This window comes from Helicoverpa armigera, chromosome 29 (assembly GCF_030705265.1).
Source record: "Helicoverpa armigera isolate CAAS_96S chromosome 29, ASM3070526v1, whole genome shotgun sequence".
Classification (NCBI taxonomy): domain Eukaryota; kingdom Metazoa; phylum Arthropoda; class Insecta; order Lepidoptera; family Noctuidae; genus Helicoverpa; species Helicoverpa armigera.
This window is the reverse complement of record NC_087148.1, coordinates 2,993,832-3,017,642: the sequence shown is the minus strand read 5'-3', so window position 1 is coordinate 3,017,642 and position 23,811 is coordinate 2,993,832. Positions and strand designations below refer to the sequence as shown.

Genomic DNA, 23,811 nt, shown 5'->3' with positions numbered 1-23,811 from the left:
GGGTAGGCTTCCAATCTAACCGTATGCAGCTGAGTACCAGTGTTTTACAAGAAGCGACTACCTATCTGATGTCCTCAACCCAGTTACCCGGGCAAGCCAATACCCCTTGGTTAGACTGGTGTCAGATTTACTGGCTTCTGACAACCCTACTACTACTTTTGGTACGCTATACTACTTTCATCTACTTCATCTCATCATCCTCCAAACCTTTTTCCCAACTATGTTGGGGTCGGCTTATGGCATCTCCGCTAGTCATTTTGTTCTCCATGGTCCAGACATAACTGACCAATAAGCACTCGACCCATTTACAGCGAATGTCCCGAAACTGAGTTGTTTACTTCGACCATGTACATCGATTTGGGTCAAGCTTTTATTGCGAAATGCAATTAATGGTACACGAGGATATTGCTTTGTATAACTGTTAGGGGGTTTTGTGTTGTTTCTATAGCATTTTATGGTACCGATCGATCATCATCCTCCGAGCCGAGCTTCCAGTCTAACCGGATTCAGCTGAGTACCAGTGCTTTACAAGAAGCGACTGCCTATCTGACCTCCTCAACCCAGTTACCCGTTCAACCCGATACCCCTTGGTTAGACTGGTGTCAGACTTACTAGCTTCTGACTACCCGTAACGACTGCCAATGATGTTCAATGACATCCGGGACCAGTTTAACGTGCCATCCGAAACACAGGCATTGGTATCTAAGATATACTTAGATTTTATGTTCCGGGCATAAGGTTAAGCAACGCCTGGCAGACTCAGTCTTTGGATGGGTGACCATCTCGTCATGACGAGTTCCTCCGTGTTCCAAAAGGCACGTTAGATTGGTGGGTTCCAGCTGTTATTTGAACATTTTTGGAAAAGAGAAGGATAAGGCTGAAGTCTGACAACCAGTGTTACCAGGAGTGTAAGGTTGTCCAAGTTATTGGGTTAAGGAAGTTAACTTCCTTCTTAAAAAGAGTGTCTATGGAGTTTCTTGCCTGCTTTTCTCCATAAGACCAACTTTTTGGAACTGTACAACTAGTGTGACGTTTCATAAGAGCCTGCAAAGTAATACTTGAATAAAAACATTTAACTTTGACTTTGAAACAGTGGCATAGTCAGTGGGTGAACTATCTTATCATGACGAGTTCTTCTGGGTTTCGGAAGGCACGATAAATTGGTGGGTCCCGATCGTCATTTGAACATCTTAAGCAGTCGTTACGGGTGGTCAGAAAGTCTGACAACCAGGCTTACCAAGAAGTATCGGGTTGCCTCGAAAACTGGATCAATAACCTAAGTAGGTATATGTTTAATGACTTTAGTTTTAGGAGTTCAGATAGTACCCCAACATAGTTGGGAAAAGGCTAGGCAAATTATATAAATGTAGATTGTTAAAACGGCTAGGCGGATCATAAAACATGGAAATAGCTAACTATAAAAAATGATGTAAAGTACCTAAGTTTTTCATTCCCGTGAAGTAGTTTCCTGACTAAGGGTTAAATTACATATAACATCTGTTATGGAAGATGAGAATTTCTCTAAAACGTAACTAGAACTACGTGACTAACATACTACATTATTATTAGAGCGAAAGTCGTTCCGCCATGTTGTAAGGGCGGTGTCAGACTAGCGGTTGAAAATCACAGAGTGCAGACTTTTAGTCGATAGTTTGATTAGGCTCATCCTTACTGATGCTCCTTCTTTGCTAAACACATAATACCTATATGTTTAGTTTATTGTTATATAATAATCTGTTTAAATATATTGTAGTTGCGAGGTTGCGATTCACCTTACTTCTTAGGAAGGTTGGCTGTAATCGAACCAAATTCTAAACTGTCTTTATTCTTTAGCTGTTAGACATATTAAGAGTGCAATAAAGAATAACGATCAGTAACACAGAACAAAAATGATTCGATTCACGTTTACTGTCCAAATAAACTTTCAGCCAACCGTCTAGCCAACTATAAGCCGAGAGGTTAGTCTGCACTGGATATATAAAAAAAATGTTTATGCATGCCTTTACAACTCACTGCTACTAGTTAAAAACAGGCTAGAATATGCAAATATGCGTGTCACATGTAAATAAACTCTGCATACTCAAACTCGCTCGTAAACGCACGCAAAAAAAAGTGCTACTCTGAAATAGCCCTAACGTCGTTATGCCAAGTTGTAAGCTTACATAATGTAACCCGACACATTTGAATAACTAACTACTTGCTTATGTACATATCTATACTTCTATCTACTCTAATATAATAAAGAGGAAACATATTTTAGTTTTTACTCTAAAGGCTCCGAAATCACTGAACCGATTTGAAAAATCCTTTCACTGTTAGAAAGCTAAATTCTTCCTGAGTAACATAGACTATATTTTATCCCGGTATGGGATGTAGTTCCCACGGAACGCGACAGAAACCATGGTAAAACAGTTAGTTTAGAAATAAATTCTTTAACTTTGACAAAAAACGTTAGTCTAAAACAGCCTTTACGTCGTTCCGCCAAGTTGTAAGCGCACATAACGTTACCCGACACATTTAAATAACTAACTACTTTCGCGAACTTCTGTCTTGCTTATGTACGTAACTATACTTCTATCTACTGTAATATAATAAAGACGAAACATTATTTAGTTTGTCTGTTTCTCCCCTAAAGGCTCCGAACTCCTGAACCAATTTGAAAAATTCTTTCACTGTTAAAAAGCTACACTCTCCCCGAGTAATATAGGCTATATTTTATCCCCATACGGGCTCTAGTTCCCACGGAACACGACAGAAACCACGGAAAGACAGCTAGTTTGTAAATAAATTCTTTAACTTTGACTTTGAAAAAAAAAACGTTAGTCTAAAACAGCCTTTACGTCGTTCCGCCAAGTTGTAAGCGTACATAATGTTACCCGACACATTTAAATAACTAACTACTTTCGCGAACTTCTGTCTTGCTTATGTACGTAGCTGCTATATATGTTGTCTATATATGTATGTGTTGCAGCCAGTCTGGGAACTCGGTAGATTTATTATCTAACTGCGCATAAAAAGACGGCTTGGGATGTGTTTTTTTTTTGTCCAAGACTTTAGACTTATGTTGTGTGAATTTGTAGGTACTCATTTATAAAGCTGAAGAGTTTGTTTGTTTGAATGCGCTTTATCGTATTATTTAATGCGTTTGAAGGAACTACGGTCGAATTCGAAAAATTATTTCGGTGTAAGATATTGACTAAGTAGTGTCTTATTTGGCAGTTGTAAAAGACCGAGGTATTGTGACCATAATTCAATCTTTTTCATAGGGCGATCAAAATTAAAAAATACGTGGAATTTGTAGGGGAACATCCTTACTGAATATTATAGGTAAATGCTTAAGTAACTCCGTGTGTCTGTTGCGGTTTATCGTCAAAACTACTGAACCAATTTAAATATAATTTTAAAAAGGATATACATATGCTACTTTTTATCCGGTATTTTCTACGGGTTAAGGGTGAAACCGCGGGGAATACCTAGAGTACATTATAAATGTGTTTCTTATGTAAGCTAAGGCAAGGTATATGCCCAAACAGCCGCAGTCAGAAATGTGACGTAAAAGGTGAAACCTCTTGAGAAACGCGACATTTTATCTCTTAGTGGAGAGAGAAAATATTTTAACATGGAGTTATATGAATTAAAAATTATATAAAGTCGTGGTGGCCTAGCGGGTAAAGGACCAACCTCTCAAGTATGAGGGCGCGGGTTCGATCCCAGGTCAGGCAAGTACCAATGCAACTTTTCTAAGTTTGTATGTACTTTCTAAGTATATCTTAGACACCATTGGCTGTGTTTCGGATGGCACGTTAAACTGTAGGTCCCGGCTATCATTGAATATCCTTGGCAGTCGTTACGGGTAGTCAGAAGCCAGTAAGTCTGACACCAGTCTAACCAAGGGGTATCGGGTTGCCCGTGTAACTGGGTTGAGGAGGTCAGATACGCATTCGCTTCTTGTAAAGCACTGGTACTCAGCTGAATCCGGTTAGACTGGAAGCCGACCCCAACATGATTGGGAAAAGGCTCGGAGGATGATGATATATGAATTATATAAAATACGGGTTAAATTCACGCACCTATTCCATTCCCTCACTATGTACTTACCTACCTATGTATTTAAATAGAAATTAACACGAAAACTTTGTTTAAGTGAACGACATACTGCATACCGAACCAATTTAAAAATTCCTTTAGAGTTAACCCGTTTATCGAAAAGCTTGAAAAATTTTGACTGATGAAAGAAGAGACATCAATTCAAGCTCTGTTTAACTAGACAAACAATATATTTGAAGGTAAGTAAATAATTACTTAGTACCCTTCTTTTTTTGTTACTTTTTTCCACCTTCCGAGAGGGAACTTTTTCCTGCACCCTGACATAAAGTAACTTTATATGCTACTAGCCGTTTTCCCGCAGATTCACTCGCGTCCCGTGGTAAATACTGCCCGTACCGGGATAAAGTATAGCCTATGTTACTCGTGGATAATGTAGCTTTCGAATGGTGAAAGAATTTTTAAAAACGGACTAGTAGTTTTTGAGCCTATTCATTACAACCAAACAAAGTTTTCCTCTTTATGATATTAGTAGTAGATAGTAGTATAGATTCATACGTAGGTACTAAATTACTACCAAGATTCACCAAAATCCTATCACCACTTTAATTTACCACAATATTAGTGTACCTATTTCCCCACAGTACCTATTTCCTCAACTTTTAAGTTCTAATACTGCAGCAGTGACGAGCCACATTTTTGTGGACTCATTTATCGTAAATTTTGATTATCATCGTCAGATCCATTATGGTGGAATGAGTATACTTACAATCAGGTTTTTTTTTGAGCTTGGAGGAGGTAGTTAGAAGTATAACAGAAGAGTAGATTAGTGTTATTAAGGTATTAGGGGAATAGTTCCCTTCAGAAGCGGGTGAAATTGCAAGAAACAACTGGTGTTGTTACTAGGTACACATATGTATTGATCGAATGAGATAATCCTTGCTATTAATAATATAGAAATGTGATCTCATCTCTGTATCTCTAGTATTTTTTTAACGACCTCAAAAATCATCAAATGCCCGCTGTGGGCCAACAGCGGTGAGGGAGTGTCAGTCTCTTACAAACTAAAAGCCGTCGTGTTCCGTCGTTGGCCTTTTATATACCAGGGCCGTGGTAACTGGCGCGAACAAACCCGCAACCCAGGTAGGAAAGCTTTCACGCCAAAACCATTTCATAAAATACTTATTTTCAATTTCCTATTAAAAAATTGTTGACATGTTTTGAATCATTTCTTTCAAATGACCTATCCTTAATTTACCGTATTCTTAATTCTTAAATTGTTGACTTTAGAAAATATTGTAATGTTTACAAGAATTTTACTAACGGTTTTTTTTTACCTTATCAAACATTAGATTGACTTTGTTAATTTAAAAAATCTAACCTCGTTTAAATAAACACAATTCTCCAATATTTAAAACATGTTATACACATGTTTATTTAGGATACGAGAAAATATAAACAAAATAGAACTTTATGTTACATAAAACAGAGACAAAATAATATATTTTATCTACCCTTTTTGCTTTATAAGTAATATCTGTAGTTAAAAACCCTAATAAACATTGATTTATCGTAAAAGTTAGGGTCAAAATTAAATTAGGGTTAAGGAATGACTAGGTTTTGACTTTATCTGACTATCTACCTATAAAAACTCTTCAGTTCATATCTATATTTCTAGGTATAGTTAATATTATCTGACCTCGATGGCGCAATGGTCACCATGCCGACTGCCGAACCTGAGGTCCCGGGTTCGATTCCCGGTTCGTTCGACATTTGTGTGATGAGCATGATTGTTGGCCGTTGTCTGGGTGTTATGATATGTTTATATGTAGCTATAGGTATGTAGTTTATCAGTTGTGTTAGCACCTAGTCTTTTATCTTCCATGGCTAGCACCCATAACACAAGTTAATCAATAACTTACCATGGGGCTAACTGAGCGTGTGTGAAAAGGTGTCCCGATATTACCGATTATATTATAAAGCTAAAGAGTATGTTTGTGTACCCGTAATCTCTAGAACTCACTACACTATTTTGTAAAAATATTTAGTGTCCCATTGCCCATTTATCTAGAAATACCTTCTGTGAGCTACACTCTTTATCCAAGTTTGCAAAATGAGTAATTCCCACGGCACCACTTTGAAACCGCTGGCGGAAGTAACAAAATTAATTATACAAAACAAAATATATGTAATATTAATTCACCCTTTATTCAATTTACATATAACAAACAAACAAATTGATGAACAATACTCATTTTGCTCTCTAATTAAATTCACTAACTACCTTTCAATTAAATATAATTTTAACATTTAGAGTACTCATACACTACTTATAGACTAAACAGTCAACCGATCATTGTCAATTTATTTTTTCAAAGAAAATCTTGACCCTAATCACAGTTTTCAGTCGGTCTGATACCGGCTAAATACCTGATCTTTGTAATGTGCGTACTACCATTCATCTTCATACTAATTTATGAGCACAAACAAACTATCGGCCGACTGAAAGTTTGCAGTGTGCTCTTAGGTAAAATGACTACGACAATTTTCAATTTTGAACTACTGAATTCTAAACACGTAGGTACTGAAATACCTACTACGAATTGTGAATGTAATAAAAACTGTCTCTATGTAGGTATCTTGGCTAAAATCCAATAGATTTTAATTTGTAATTACTATAACTAGATAAAAAATTGATCTTGGTTTGAGCACGTTTTATCTTTAACCAGCTATCACTATAACCCGCGGTTTCACCCAAGTTCCATTGGAACGCGTACACATCAATGGGCTATCTGATAGTGAAAGGTTTTTTCAAATCGGACCTATAGTTTCCAATGAAAAAAATATTTTAATACCTATTCGTCACATAATCATATAGTCTCAAACTAACCAACAACTAACAGAATTTTAACTATGTACTTTAAACAACGGATAAAAGTACCTACATTAAACTGAATTATTTATTTCCTGGAACTAATCCACCCACCTAGATAGATAGACTATCTGGATAAATAATCCAAAAATATATATATTTTTTCAGTTAAGTCAAATAGTTTCTGAGAATATCGCGTACAAACAAACAGAACTCTCAACTTCATGATACTATTGTAGATTCAATCAGTTCAATATTTCCAAAACCATCATATAGCAATCTTTGTTCAAGTACCATTCGGAAATTCCGCTCCCAAATCCCTTAAGACACACAGAATATAAACGACACACTTATATACCTATTTCCCTTCAATTAATGAAGGTAAAACATTAACTTTAGCTATTGGATAAAAATATATTCGCTGTACTGCCGTTGTATTACCCTTATTCTGGGTTAATGGTCTAACTGTCAAGATTAATTAGCAAATGGAGTGTGTATTTAGTCTGAATCTGTGTTTCGGAAGGCACGGTAAATGGTTGGGAATCGGCTGTCATTTGTAGGAAGATTCATCTTTTTTTTTCTAAACTCAAAATATTTGTTGGCTTTTTATGGTATAACAGGTGTTTAAATTGATAATAAGTACAGCTTAAAGGCCTTTTTCAGGCGTTGCAAATATATGTTTATAAATATCTTTGGTAGTACGTTACCGGTCAGAAGCCAGAAAGGCTGACAAGCAATCTTAGTACAGGGTTGCCAGGGTGACTGGGTTGAGGAGCAGAGGCGGCTTGTGACAAAATTGTTTGGGTGTTCACTTGAAAAGTCAAAGTTCCTAATTTATTTGCTGTAAATGTGGTAGAAAAGGTAAAAACAATTAAAATACATAGCGTTAGCAATACTATTTATTTTAAACGACACGGTCATTGAACTCGCGGATAGACTTTCGGTACGCGGAATCTAGAGATAGTCTAGAATATCTTGTCGTCCGATAGACGCTAACTGCAGTTCATTCAACAAATGGTACCGAGATTGTGAATATTTTTTCATTTTAACTGAAAGATGAGCTAGGTCTTCAACGCCCGTTTCAGTCCAAGCAGTCTCACCTCCGCCGGCCGTGCCCGCTTCAAACGAAAGACACGGAAAACAAAATAATTTGTTACTCACATCACAGCCACACAACCACGGTGTTTTCACATATTGTTCGGATTTAAACACACGCGTATATGTTTTCGTTTTTGTGGTACATTTTTGCGTAAGGGTTAAGTTCAGGCCGTGGCGGTCCCTTTGCCTTCAATTCAAGCCGAATTTGTAAGGTTTTTTCACAGTTGTTAATGAACTCCACATTATAATTGTCCATTTTAACACTCGCTTTAATAGTAATAAGCAACAAGTACAATCTATTTCTACACGTATGTGATTATTAATTTAAAAAATCCCGAATTAGTAATTATTACATTCGCCGTTCGCGCGCATGCATGATCTGTCATCTGTTTGTTTATATCAGAGTGGCAACGTCGCGCGCAGTCGCTGTCGGGCGCGCGCGATTGTTAAAATAGACCGACCGGCAACGTCGCGTGAGCGGCGCTCCAAAATTGGCTATTTTAGAAAATCTTTTGTTTCACGCGCAGGCCTATGGCGAAATTTCTCTTTCACTCCTATTGGATTTCGTATTATGGCAATGTATTGAATCCTGTTTCATTGGAGCGCAATCGCGAGCGCTCCGCTTCGCGCGTTACCTATGACATGCTGGTGTATGCCGTGTATGGTATGACGGGTGTGGGCAGGGTAGGTAATGTGTAAAGTTCTTTTTTTTTATTAGTATTTATATTAATTCTTTACAATAGTTTTAGAATTAATAATATTAGTAATGAATTTAAGGAGTTTAATTTTGTTATTAAGTAGGTACCTATATTTTTTTATGAGAGGGAGTTCACTGCACCAGCGCTCCTTAGGGCGAGCCGCCTCTGTTGAGGAGGATAGATAGGCAGTCGCTCCATGTTAAACGATAGTACTCAGCTGCATCTGGTTAGACTGGAAGGTTCCGAATGTAGCTGGGAAAAAGCGAGATAGACTATAAGTAAACTAAACACTATGATAGTGTAATATTACTTTGCAATATTGAGAGAGGAAGAGGAACAGCTAACTTCCCAGAAGGAAACATATTTTTTCAGGAAAAAAATACAACGTTATTTTATTCAATGAACACTCCATTGACTACATCATCCTTGTCCAACCCGTCGATGGCAGTTACGCAACGCTTTTGGGTCTAATTGACCCCAGACGGGCTTGTTTCGTTTTATTGTGTTTCGGATCAACGTGGGTACAAACGACCATAGTTAGGATTATTGTAGCATCCTTTATTATTGTGTAGTATTGGTTTTGTCAACATTCAAAGTTATAGTTACTGTTTAGAGTATATTTCCGATGTTGAAGTGGGATGATGATGTTATTTTCTGTGTTATTTTTAGTGCCATTTTCGTACTGTTGGGGTCGGCTTCCAGTCTAACTGTATGCAGCTAAGTAACAATGTTTTACATGAAGCGACTGCCTATCTAATCTCCTCAACCCAGTTACCTAAGACACTCGAAAAGATCCTTGGAAAGACTTTCTGGCTTCTGACTACCCGTAACGACTGCTAAAGATGTTCAAAAGACAGCCAGGACCTATGAATTTAATATGCCGTCCAAAACTTGGCAGAATACCACAGATGGTAACCCATCCACGGACTGACCCTAATCGTTGCTTAACCTTTATCAAATATCAGTCGACCCATACAGCGATTACTAAGACCAAAAGATGAACCCATCATCATCTCCCGAGCCTTTTCCCAACTATATTGGGGTCGGCTTCCAGTCTAACCGGATGCAGCCGAGTACCAGTGTTTTACAAGGAGCGACTGCTTATCTTACCTCCTCAACCCAGTTACCCGGGGATCCCAATACCCCTTAGTAAGACTGATTGTCAGTCTTACTGGCTTCTGACTACCCGTAGCGACTGCCAAGGATGTTCAACGTCAACCATCCGAAACACAGTTTTCGGTGTCTAAGATATACTTAGAAAGTACATACAAGCTTAGAAAAGTGGCATTGATTGGTACTTGCCTGACCTGGAATCGAACCCGCGTCCTCGAGAGGTTGGTTTTTTGCCCACTAGTCCACCACGACTTTTTTACATAGTAGTCGAAAACAAAACTAGGGCTTAAAAATTCAGTGCAGAAACCAGAAATCGTTTGTTTGACAGTGAGTCTATACAAAATTAATGATATTTTCCCCTCTTAAAGCACTGAGACAATTGGGGAAATTGGGACGATCTGAACGACGGTTATTTTAATATTTAAATAGGTTTCTTGAGAATATTAGCTTATTGCTTTTGTAAGCTTTATTTTGTTCGAAGACTTTATATTCTTGGGCTATATTCCGCCTGCGGTGTCACTCGAGTCCTTTCGAAATTGGTGTAGTTTCCACTTATAAATGGGCCATCGAACACTAAAAGAATTTTGCAAATCCCTTCAGTACTTTATGTAATTGACGTGTTAAGCTATTTAGCTTTATAATATTAGTTTAAGAAAGTATAGATAAGCAGATGTAAAATATATATTTTTGAAGTAAAATATAACTGGAATATAAATAGAAGTAATTAAGAGATCTAAGGGGGAGGCCTATGTTCAGCAGTGGACGTCCTATGGCTGAGATGAGAGATGATGATGATGAATTAAGAGCATTTCAAATTTGAGATCTTGAGTGTGAAAAAAAAAATGGATTTATGTAGGTAAGTAAAATAAAAAAATAAAAAACCTTTATTTTCAGGCTGCATTGGCCCATAGATATATATATTAAAAAGTTAGTGCTTTGTGTATCCTATAATACGTTTTTTTTGCCAACAGCATCTGTATCAGAATTTCCATTAGTATCGCATAGGAACCACAAGTGTAGCTCGAAATTGCACAAAATTGCGTGTCGACAATCCTCCAATATGAGTGCCAGTGGACGCGAATATATTCAATCCGGTGAATGCAGCTCTTTGTATGTGCGCCTAGTACTTTAATCAATTATGTGACCTTGATGGTAGTTATTTTTTAATATAATACTAGTTTTTCGCTTTTATTCTGACTTTCTCTGCTTCTCGTCGAAACTATGTCCAAGAAAATTTATCTCCGTCTCCTTCCATGCCAAATTTTATATCAATTGGCTTAACCTTCATAATGTAAAAGCGTATAAATAATTAGTCACATTCACATTTTAAAAACGCTACATATTTTTTTGTTAAGAACTTTAAGTCTACATGTTTACATACATACAGCTGGCTGAGTACCAGTGTTTTTCTTGAAGCGACTGACTATCTGACCTCTTCTGCACTATCTGAGTACAACGAAACCTCTTGGTATGATTTATTCATCATCAAATTTTCTGCCTTCTGACTACCCGTAACGACAGCTTATGTTGTTCGAATGACATTCCGAAACACATAAGAACTCGCTATGACATAATATTATGTTCACTGATCCACTTAAAGACCTAATATCTAATGGTGACTAACATTATCGATCCAGATTTCGCTCAAGATTTTTGTCTTTTTAGTTTTGTCAGTAGCTTTTGAAATAAACTTAAAAAGTACACACAACTTTGCTCAAGTCGCTGTGGTTACACGTTTTAAACCCGCATTGAACTGCAGTGGTTTTTTTTTGAAAAAAGGTTAGGTATATGATGACATTAAGATGTGCCATATACTCCTTTATTTATTATGAAAAATCATCAAATTACCCTTTCCGCTGTGGATGCAGCGTGAGGGAGTGTCAGACTCTAAACTAAAAGCCACCATGTTCCTTCTTAAGCCCTGTATGTACCAGGTCCGCGGTAACTCTTTCGAACAATCTCGTAGCCCCGGCAGGGATTGGCCCTAGTAGGCCCCACTAGGGTTTGCTGACTCTCTTTGAGGATGGCATGGAACAACGCTCGCCGTTGACACGGGCCTATTGTCTCCTAGGAGACAGAAGGACGATAAGCCACCGTCTCACCGTCCACATACTCAAAATAACCCGGACTTAAACTTGAATTGAAAGATCACACAAAATCCTGAATATAAGAACCCCTCTTTTCCCTTTTTATCCGGTCCTCAAAACCCGATACATCGCCTTTAAAACTCAACAAATAAAGACATTTAATACCCTCTATTCGAGACGAATTCAAAAGATATAAGCGCATTGTATTATCCCTACTCATATTATAAATGCGAAAGTAACTCTGTCTGTCTGTTACGCTTTCACGCCTTAACCACTGAACTAATTTTAATAAAATTTGGTACAGAGATAGAGTTGACCTTGACAAAGAAGATAGGATAGTTTTTATCCCGGACATTTGAAGAATTCTCTTGGGAACGCGATATATAACCGAAGTCAACGCGGGTGAAGACGCGGGTAGAAGCTAGGCAACAATGAGGACTAAAAACTTTCATATTCCTTGTGTCATTTTATTGAACTTTCATATTTGACGGCGATATGAAATCTGAAGCTGAAATTTTTAAATTTTGTCTGTGAAATTTTTTGATATTAAGAGATGGCTGTTGAGTTTTGGATGTCAGCTTGTGGTGCGGAAATTGTGAGTTTAATAGGAAAGAGTTTTGTTTTGTTTTTCTTTTAAGATTTTTAGGGGAGGAAGAGTTTTAACTGTGTCAAAGTTAATGGGAAACTTGGAGGCATAAATATTTTTGCATATTTTTTCGAAATGTATAGGATTGTAAACGTGTCAATGTATAAAAAGCAGCCCCCAAAAGATCCACTCTTTACACTGTGTTAGACAAAAATATATCAGTCAGTTTTGAATTTGATGCATACAATTTTTACCTACAATATTTTTGCAAGTCTTCTTTATATCCTAAACTACATTTAACACAAACAACTTTTCGTCTAAAGACAGAAATTCACACATGAAAACAACAATCCATTGAATTTCCCTCATAACAAAAACAGACCATCCTTTATATAACCAAAACAATGACTATCAATACCATTCCTGTTTTTCTAACACCCTCTATATCAATAGTTTGTAAGACAATGAGTCGGCATGTTTACTAGGAAAGGCCAAACACTTGGATCAAAGGAATTATATGGGGCTTTTGTTTAATCACCTGATGTTTCCCAACTATGTTGGGGTCGGCTTCCAGTCTAACTGGATGCAGCTGAGTGCCAGTGTGCCCAGTACCTGGACAGCACGATACATCTTGGTAGAACTGGTTTTCAGATGACGATAAAAGATGTTGAAATGACAGCCGGGACCAACTTAATGTACCTTACTTAACGGAGGAACTTGTCATGATGGGATGGCCGCCTATCCACGGATCGCGTCAAGCGTTGCTTATGGTCGATTTATGGTGGATTTCTATAATCTATCTGTCCGTATAAATATAGCTCCATATAAATTATTAGCCGTTTTCCCGCGGATATAATATAGCGCTATAGATTTTCAACTGTGAAAGAATTTTCCAAATCGGTTCATGGAGCCTTTAAGGATAAACACAAAAAAACATAAAAATGTTTCATCTATTATATTGTATGTAAATGCCAAAAATTTATCTCTAATCATATAAGAACGGATATGTATATAAGTTATAAATATTCGCTGTTCCCCGTGCAACTGTTATTTAGTCACAACTAGTTTTTCTAAAACTCACTAAATTAATAGTTTCCAAGACAATCACTCATGGTACATAATAAGGGTGTATATACACCCAAACAATGGTTGACTTACGCTTGAGCCGGTGTCAAAGGACTTTGGCTATTGTCTAGCCGTATGAGATTACGTTAATACTTGATTAAGTTTCCTTCGTGTGAGGGATTTTGTTAAGATTAATAACATGAACGATTCTCGGGTCATGCCGAAATCGCTTTGTGGGTTTTAAAAACTTTCAAGGAACCCGTAGTCTGGAAGTCGGTGATTGATACACCCGTGCATCAAAGAGCACGTTAATGTCGGTCCTGCGCCTTATCTCTCTCCGGTGGTGTCGGATTGCCGTCCCATCGCGCTATGAGAGTGAAGGAATAGAGAGTGCACCTGTGTCTGCGCAAATGCTTGTGCACTATAATATGTCCTGCGCAGTTGGATGATCTCCTTATATGTACGGTCTTGGATGTATTATTATGTACTCCTAAACAATGGTTGACTAACGTTGTCAAAGGACTCTGGCTATTGTCTAGCCGTATGAGATTACGTTAATACTTGATTAAGTTTCCTTCGTCTAGTGTGAGGTTTTGTTAAGATTAATAACATTAATGTTCAGTGGGTTTTCCAGTGCTTAGGAAGTACAAAGTATGTTTGCTTGTATTAAAAATAGGTATTAAGATCGGGTGTCAGGCATGTTTTATGTAAATCTATAACAGTTATTGGTTCAGACGGAATCATTTGGGAATACTGTATTTATATTTATTGAGCAGACAACGTAAAATAAAAAACTAAATATACCTAAGCTTATGATGTCCGCTACATGTTTTGACTACCTGTTTTCCCGCGGTTTCACCTGCATTCCGGGGAAACTCCTTCCCATACCCGAATTTTGTTGCTTCGCAACAATGAAAGGATTTTTAAAGATCGGTTCAGTAGTTTCAGAGCCTTAGCCTACGAATACATACTTTTTATAACGTAAGTACAGAAGGAAAAGAAAATATTCTCAAAAATGCTTTGTTTTAAATTACACCCTTGCAATAAAAAACATGCGTAATTTTGAATTCAAAATGCTATGTTTGAAATAAAAACCCGTTGCAACAAAATCAAGCGTAATTTTAAATTCACTTTGTTAACCAAAATTACCTTTTCTTCAAGCACCAGTTTTCAAATTACAGGTCGGAATAAAAATGTTACACTAAGTAATTTCTTACCAGACGATATTTTTTTCTGAATTAATCACTCAATGAAAAGTGCTTTTCATTATATATCAGTACAAAAGCTTGAGAGTGACAGGCATATCTTTTAGACTGCCAACGTTGGGGCCAATATTGCTGGCAATATTGGACATTGGTAAACCACATTCCTAAAAAGGGACAGTTAAGGTGTTTTTGGTCTTTCATGGTAAAACGGAGTTGATTTGAATGAAGTTTTGGACAAGCATAAATACATGGTTTTCTGTAGCTGGTTATATTCCTTTTTATTCAGGGGTGTAAAATTCTCAAAACATATAATTTTTATGTCAGTATTTTTGTACGTTATGAATTGTGTTGTTTTTTTATTTTACCGGGCCATGTTGCTAGGAAAAGCTGAAAATGTGAAAAGGCTTTTAGAGTCCCTAGCTACGGCTAGTCACAGCTTATTTAACAGCTTCGCTGGCTCTTAAAACAAAGAACCAGGAATGCTGTTAAGTAATATTAAGCGATTTTCGTGTATTCCTATTTACTATGAATTTCTATTTGATATTATCAATTAGTTTTCAGCTACCCACATAGCTATTGAAACCAGTAACACAGTTTTTTACAGGAAGACCAGTTACCAAAACTTCTTCCAATATTTGTAACCAATATCAAATAACAAACGTTGGTCCAAACATTGGTATCGATCAGCATTAGGAAAATTGAGATCCGTGCATCAATCGTTGTGAAACGCAAAATAATGTTTTTTTCGAGTAATCAATCTTTAGACGCCTACACACAGCTTTCGTGAGTATTTACTGAAACGTAGTTTTCATTTGGACAAATATGTTTTTTCGTATTTTGTAGGTTTTTAATTGCGGCTCCAAAATTTGAGAATATGACAAATGATTTTTATTTTTGTTTTTGCACACATAAAAGTAGTTTTAACAGTGTGGTGGGTACATTTAGTATCTTTATATTATTTAGAGGACATGTGAATGGATAAAACATGTTAATAAATAAAGGGGTAGTTAGTTAGTCAATGTCAAAAACTTCCTTTTGCTGCACCTCTTAATGATTTAGTAACCTAAGATTAATTAGTTAGTAAGGCATTGTATATTAAAATTGTATTGCTGCGTCCTAACAAGTTATCATGTATGTACCACTATATTCTACAACACCTATGTAACATCATGATCGCAATAAATATTTGAAATTTGAAGTTTGAATTTTGAATTTACCAACTTAAAAAAGGCAGCAGACCACATTTTTGACTTACTGTTCAATATGCTCAAGTCTCAAGTTTAACTTAAAACATTACATGAATAACACACAAATTACATTGTCACACAATTTTGTAATCTCCCCACCATATTCACACATAACACATGTAATTTGAAATTCAGTTTACTCTGAAATTTTCAGCACTGATTACACTTTGTATACGAATAAATTAACAGGTGAAACTTTCACGACGAAGCCTTAAAGAATTTGTATTTACAGTAATAACGAAAATACAGTAAAACGTGAAAAATATTACTTGTCTATTCCATAGTAGGTTAGAACTCCCACACTGCAAACTTTTAGTCGGCCGATAGTTTGTTTGGGCTCATAAATCAGTATGAAGATGAATGGTAGTACGCACATTACAAAGATCACGTATTTAGCCGGTATCAGACCTTCTCAAAAGTTCGATCGAAATCAAGATTTGACAACTGCAAATGGTTCGTTTATCGTAATAGTTATATGGTGCAACTTACCGTAAAATATTTAAAAAGAGAGGAAAGATATAGCGACAGTCAAAATAGGTACCATAACCTGCAAAGGGTAAAACGGGACCCTATTGTTTTCGCTCCTCTGTCCGAACCGTGATATAGAGAGCTGAAATTTTCACAGAAGATGTATTTATGTTGCCGCTATAACAAAAAAAATATGAAAACTAGAATTAAATAAATATTTTGGGGGGCTCCCATACAACAAACGTGATTTTTTGTCCGTTTTATAAATAACGGTACGGAACCCTTCGTGGGCGAATCCGACTCGCACTTGGCCGGTTTTTTTTAGTTCTATTTGACTTAAATATAAACCGAGAGTAAGTTACGTTAATATGTTAGACAGATGATGAATAACAGTCTCTGAACAAATTAAACAGTATGTGTGAAGTAAAACTTATTCTGAGAAATTCTAAATGATAGTTATGAGTGTAATCTAAAGTTGTTAGAGCCAGGCAATTTGAACGTTAAATTGCGCGTGGCTTTAAGAGTGATAATATTTTCATAATACTTAACATAATAGGCATGAGTTCTGTTAAAAATGTCTCTAGATATTAAGATGAAAATGTGACGAAATTTTGAATAATTTTATTTCGACCCTTATTAAGGTTTTTATATCGTTTGCAGACTCAAATTGCATTAACTTTAATTTGAAGGGAAAGAGAGCATAGATTTATTTTGGAAAATGGTTATATCCTACTGATATCAAATGTGAAAGTTTGTAAGAATATTCTTACGTGGTGTCCGAGTGTATCTTTCACGCAAAAATTACTAAATGGATATTGATGAAAACTAAGCAATAATGTAGCTTTTACATGAGAATAACATATAGGCTATTTTTAACCAGGTGCGGTGAATACGCGGGCCAATAACCCTAAGGTAAGACTGGTTAACCTAACGACTGCCGAAGATGTTCAAATGATAGCCGGGACCTAGTGTTTATTGTGCCTTCCGAAACACAGTCATTGGTGTCGAAGATATACCTAGGAAGTATATACAAACTGGACAAGAAACAGGATGGGATAATAATTTGTTTAAATAATAACAATATATGTACTATTAATATTTAATAAATATTTTATTTGTGTATAGACTCTAGTTCTTGCACTTTCAGAACTGTGTTGTACCTTAACACTTTTATTTCACCACTAGCTGTTGCCCGCAACTTCGTCTGCGTGGGCAATATAGAATAGTCAAAATACTACTTATCCCGTAGGTGCATTCTTTCACGTGACAGTATAATTAGGATTGGCACTTAGCAGTCGCATAGATTCATTGATCAAGGTTGTGTTGTGGATGTGACCATTTATCTAAACAAAAGAAGTAAAGTTTGTGACGTTGTGAATATCTCTGGATCCAGTCAGCCAATTTGGAAAATTATAACGTATGGTGCGTAAGTAATTTTCACAGGAAACAGTTATAATCTATGTCTATATGCTTTGAGTCTGACAAAGCTGTCATTTGTACATTTTCTGCAGCTGCTGCGACTAATCAGAAGCCAGAAAGTATGTCAGTCTTACCATGGATATCGTCTTGTGTAGTTGACTGGATTGAAGGTAGCTAGATAGGTAGTCGCTCCAAGCAAAATATTGGTACTCAAACAGATTCGGTGACTGGAAGCCAACACCAACATAGTTGGGGAATAGCTGGATGGATGATAAAATGAGTCATCATCATCAGCAGGCGCATAGGGTAGGATAGTTTCACTACTGGGGAGAAACACTTGTATGACGGGGATTTTCTGTGCAATTACTCACTATGGTAAGGCTGACCCCACATTAGGCGTGCGCGATCCTCGGGCGTGTGAGTAGCGCGGGCGTCGCGAGCGCGCTGCGTGATCGTCGCGTTTTGCTGCCCTACGGCATGTGCACGCGAGCACGCGGTGCTTTAGTTGCGTTCTTACCCCTTCGCCCGCTATCCCCGCCGCCCGCTAAACGCCTTAGCAGTTAAACGTCAAGAAGAGCGGCACGTGCGCGCCGCGAGCGCGCTGTTGGTAAATGCCGCAGGGCAGCAAAACGCGACGCACGCGCGGCGCCCGCGCTACTCACACGCCCGAGTTCGTACTTGAAACCTGCAGTTTTGCCAAGATTTTCAAAATGTACGCTTGCAATTTGTCATTTCTTGGTGGAGCCAGCAAATCGAAAGAAACATAAGTGTTGTATACTGTGCGTCACTACCGCACACACCGGGAAAATTTCGCTCTTGCGGAAGACGTTTATATACCATATTTTGTGTCACACAGGACGACAGTATCCACCGAAACACTTTCAAAGATCTGATGAACGAACAAATCAGACCTGACTTGGTCACCTGGGGCCAATCAGAGCTCTATGAAGCGATCTTATGCTTTGGCTCCTACTGTTATTGCGGTTTCTGAAAATTTATTCACCTCATTCAACGATGAATGTAATTCTGATGGTACTATTAAGAACACTTGCTTAGCGCAGAAGCTGACGTTGGCAGGTCGACTCTTTTGACTTCTCGAATAGGATACCATTGGTTTTTGTGCAATGCACACCTGCAATGCATGTTGGATTAGGATAGGATACAGGTGGATAGGATTTGCAACAGAAAACAATTCTGTCTTTGTGATTGAATGACATCAAACGTAGTTTTATATAAAAGGTGTTTTTTTAGCTCGGGTCCTACTGAGACTGTTCGTAATCGTGACCAGTGTATTTGCGATCAGAAGTTGAAAGTAAGCATGTCTCAGGTATGCGACGCGCAATGTGTTCGTTTTCAGACGCATAAAGCATTTTACGTGTGTATGGTATTAAATCGAGAAAGCTCCCATTTCTTATCTGCACTTTGTATCTGGGCTTGTTCTTAAAGCTACAGAATCCTACATTACCTACCTACCTCACGCTTAGCAGCGCTTGCGAGAGACAGATCCTCATTTCTTCTAGGATTAAGTTTACATATTTTGCATCAGAAAAAATAATTAAGGTCTACTTAATACTACTCACTCAAAGTAATTTGTTTTAAGGCCACCACATTAGTGGAAGATAAGCTAAACTATGTTTATGAAAAAATCCTGATATGAACTCCATCTGTAACTTTAAATGATAATTAATTGTTCCACTAAAGTCATCATTTTTGACATAATGTTCAAAAAATAATTTAGATGGCACCGTTTTAAATTTGGCTGAGAACTATTAATTTTCCTTTCATCAAGGTAATAATTATAATTGGATTTTGATGTGGCACGGCAAACTGACAAACACTATTGAAATGTCTATCGAAAAATTACACTACGTGTTAAAATATGGTGAATTACGGAAAATACACAACTCCATCTGTTGAAATAATAATCCTCTATAAAGAATGTATGGTAATTTATTGTCATTTACCACCTCGCTCCTTTGTCAAATTTTATGTATTTTATTTAACACAGATTACCACAGATGGAGCTACTTTAACCTTGGCTAAACAAAATTTTCATTTTTTTTTTCTTCCGAAGTTACTTATGAAGGTGTGATTTTCTGTGTAAAGATTAATAATAGGCCGATCAACTAATATAAGTACAACATTCAAATGTACAGTTTTGACAAACAGATTGCGTGTCGTAATATTTTACATCTTGAATTCACAAAATTAATCATATCTTTTGATAGAGTGAATCGATTTCGATGAAACAAAAACTAAGTAATACCCCAAGTTACGTAGAATTTTTGTATATAAGCATTGTCTGCATTGAATTCGTAGATTTTACGTGAATCCCGAACGAACAAACAGATAAACAGACAAAAATGACAAAAATGATGGAAATGGGTTCTGTTAGTTATCCTTTAACATGCTGGCTATTTTTTTTGTCAATTTCTTCAATGTACAAAAATTACTTTTCTACAGATTTATTATATGTATAGATAAAGTAGACTGGTAGAGAACGCCTAAGGCGTTAAGTCCGCCATTTTACATTGTGTATTAACTATATTCTTCACAGTACATTATTAAGTAAAATTTACGTAAAAAAACCTCGCTTTCAGTACCGGTTATCCTGTTTCATTACGAATGTATGTTCACAGTCAGACCATGTACTCGTGCATAATAAACCGGTACATATTTCATGCCAACTCTTCAACGTATGAGAATTAATCATTTCTGATCTTCCACTTTTATCGTAGAGGATCAAAATGTTTAATTTTGGATGGTATGAAATTATTATGTGTTGGGTAGTAAGGGTTATGGGCAGTTGAGATTTCTTGGCGTTGTCTAAACTATGAATTTGGGACATTTTATGTTGAAACGTATCAACTTTATTTTTTAGTAATAACGTATTGCTTTTTACATTGATAATTTCTGCTAATTAAGTCAATATTAACCCCACCTGCGGTTTGACCGACGACCTAGCATATCTTCACAAGAAGGCTAGCTGACACTGAAAGAATAAAAAAAATCGGACCTATTTTGATTGAGATAAACGAACTACTCTAACCAACAAACTCAGATTTAAAATACTGGTTCCTATATTATGTTAAATGCAAAAAGCCTTTTGGTAGATACTATTCGGTAAACTTTTAGTCGAAATAGACTAAAATTATTAGTTCAAGATTACTAAACCGTGAAAAACAACTAGTTAAGCGACAATATAATGCGCACATTTCTTAACTTCAGAGAAACCGAAGCTTTTTCCAAAAGACAAACAAAAACAGGAAATCAAACAAATACTCCTAAAACAGTAAGCTTCGCTAAACCAATTGAGTATTTGATTCCATACTAAAATAACAGTTACGAAGAAAGATAAATAAAGTTACATTTATCCTAAGACTAGGTGTGTCTCGTGGTTTCACCCGCATTCCGAGGGAACTACTTCTCACACTCGGATAAAAAGTAGCCTATGTCGCTTGTCATTTGTTAGGCTAGCTGTGTACCAAATATCATTTGAATCGGTTTTGTAGTTTTGACGTGAAAGCACTATAAACAGACAGCTAGAGTAGCTTTATGTATTAACATAATATCACTATGTAGCTATGTCTCCGCAGTATGACCTACGACCCGGGAAACTTTTAAACGTACCCGGCTAAATACAGCCTATATTACTCAGGGATAGCCTAGCTTTCCAACACTGAAAGAATTTTTCAAATCGGTTCAGTACTATCGGAGCCTTTAGGGTACTAACAAACCAAAAAAAAATATCCTCTTGATTATATTAGGACCTACAGATAAGTAAAAGCTCAACAGGAAAACATTTTGATAAACATTGTTCCTATTAGAAGTTATTTTGACGAATAAGTCTGAACAAGGGGTATCAGTTACCTGGTAACTGGGTTGAGGAGATCAGATAGGCTGTCATTCCATATAAAACATGAATATAAATGTTTTGTTTTACGAAAGGGGATGAGTTATACTTGTGTATGTCAATGTACATGCACATTGTCTTTGTATGCGAAAGCTCGAAAGCGATTGTCAAAATATTAGGAACCCCCTAGCTATCTGCCGGGGCTGCGCGATTGTTCGCGCGAGTTACCGCGGACCTGGTACATAAAGGGCTTAAGAAGGAACATGGTGGGTTTTAGTCAGTAAGAGTCTGATACTCCCTCACGCTGCACACACAGTGGGAAGGGTTATTTAATGATTTTGTATTTAAAAGGTACTAGCTGTTACCTGGTGTTCCACCTGCCTCCCATGGGAACTACTTCTCGCAAGTATGTCTCTTCTCAAGCTCTAAGCTATCTAGTAGCAAATCTTATTCCGGTCAAATTCGGTTTAGCAGTTTCAGCGTGAAAGCCAGACAGACAAAGTTATTCTCGTATTTATATATATTAACAAGGATTGTAAAAACCTTTAAATATAAAGAAAATAAATCATTATGTCCCATAGAATACATAGCATAGTAATATAATATTCATCTATGTATAATAAAAACCATTAGTAATTCAAAACCGTATTCATAATAATTAAAGCCAACAGTACGTAAAATAAACGTATGGACACGTTTTCCTGGAATTTATAACTCATAAAATACTATGAATATACGTATATTGCTAACGCGGGCAAAACCATTTAAAAAAGGCAAAGCGAAAAATATTAATTGAACACAAAAAAAGTCCAATTAATTATGACCGATATTGTGTGCGAAAAGTTAAAAGTTTTTTTTTCACGTATTTCGAAATTCCTGAAAATTATATGACCCAGCTTTTTCACAGATCATACCCTAGAGAATAAAACGGAGAATTCATGTTTCAATTTATTTTTGGAATTGCTCTCGTATCTCATTTTATTCGATTGAATTCAATAATTTATGCTGTTGAATTCAACTAATTATCATGTTGAATTCATGTGATTATTTTTTTATTATATATTTTTTAATTGAGTAACGAAATTACAACAGAATTTTGTATGTCGAGGCTTCGCAAAAAGTGTTAAAACCCTTTCAATTTAATTAAAAAGGCTGACACCTGAAATTTTTGAACTCAGCAAATATTTAATCAAACAAAGTACTTTTGGGTAAAAATTCACAAAAAATTAACATAGAACACACATTTTCATACACGAAACCGAGTTCCAAGTTATTTTTTTATATAAACAAAAACTTATATACTTACGTATTACATAACAAAAGGAGACACGATTCAAACGTTTTGAAAAAATAATATTAAAAAAATACACAAATAACACTGAACTGAGAACTCTTATTTTGCTTCAAGATGAGTAGAGATAGGATTTTTTTTCACAAGAAAGAGTTTTGAAAGAGAGAAGGACCCGAAACACGCGGTCTCTTCGACGTTTCGAAAGTGACTACGGTCCGTAGATGCGCGTAGCGGGATGCTACGGACGCTACGAACGCTACGAATTCTCGTAGCGGGGTACGTCAATTTTAGTTTGATAATATTTAGCGTTAAGTTCGGCTTGGAGGAAATAACTTTAAGTAGGTATTGCATTAATTTAGAAGGAAAGTATAATATGGACTCATTTAAAAGCATATAAAAAAATGTTGGATATGTTTATGTAAAAACTAAAAAAATATTACTAAAAAGCATAAAAAAAATCCTCCTCATTTCTGTCGACTAGAAACGTGCCCAAACCTTGGGTAATGCTTATATTTTAGATTTAAAAAAGCGTTTGTGAAAGGCGCTTTCGGAAATTCGAAAATGTACTCTGTTGGAACAACTGTTTCTAAATTACTACAACTGAAATTCTTATTAAACAGTAATAAAAAAAGAAGTTGTTCAACATTTTCTTTTATATTTTTTAAACAACTACATTTATTTTTGTGTCTTACAATCAAAAACGCTAAGTACCACTTCTGAGTACCTGTAATAGAGCTTTTTGTAAACATTTATTTTAGTTTTTTT

The 23,811-nt window shown here is 36.4% G+C and overlaps 1 long non-coding RNA gene across 1 annotated transcript in view; it reads right to left on the bottom strand.

Moving 5' to 3' along the window:
- The window catches only part of LOC110379886 (uncharacterized), a 39,236-nt gene extending 15,992 nt beyond the window's left edge, over positions 1 to 23,244 (bottom strand). The window contains exon 1 of the long non-coding RNA XR_002429776.3: positions 23,062 to 23,244. This is a non-coding gene — a long non-coding RNA (uncharacterized LOC110379886). The remainder of the gene's footprint in view (positions 1 to 23,061) is intronic.
- Positions 23,245 to 23,811: the final 567 nt, after the last annotated feature.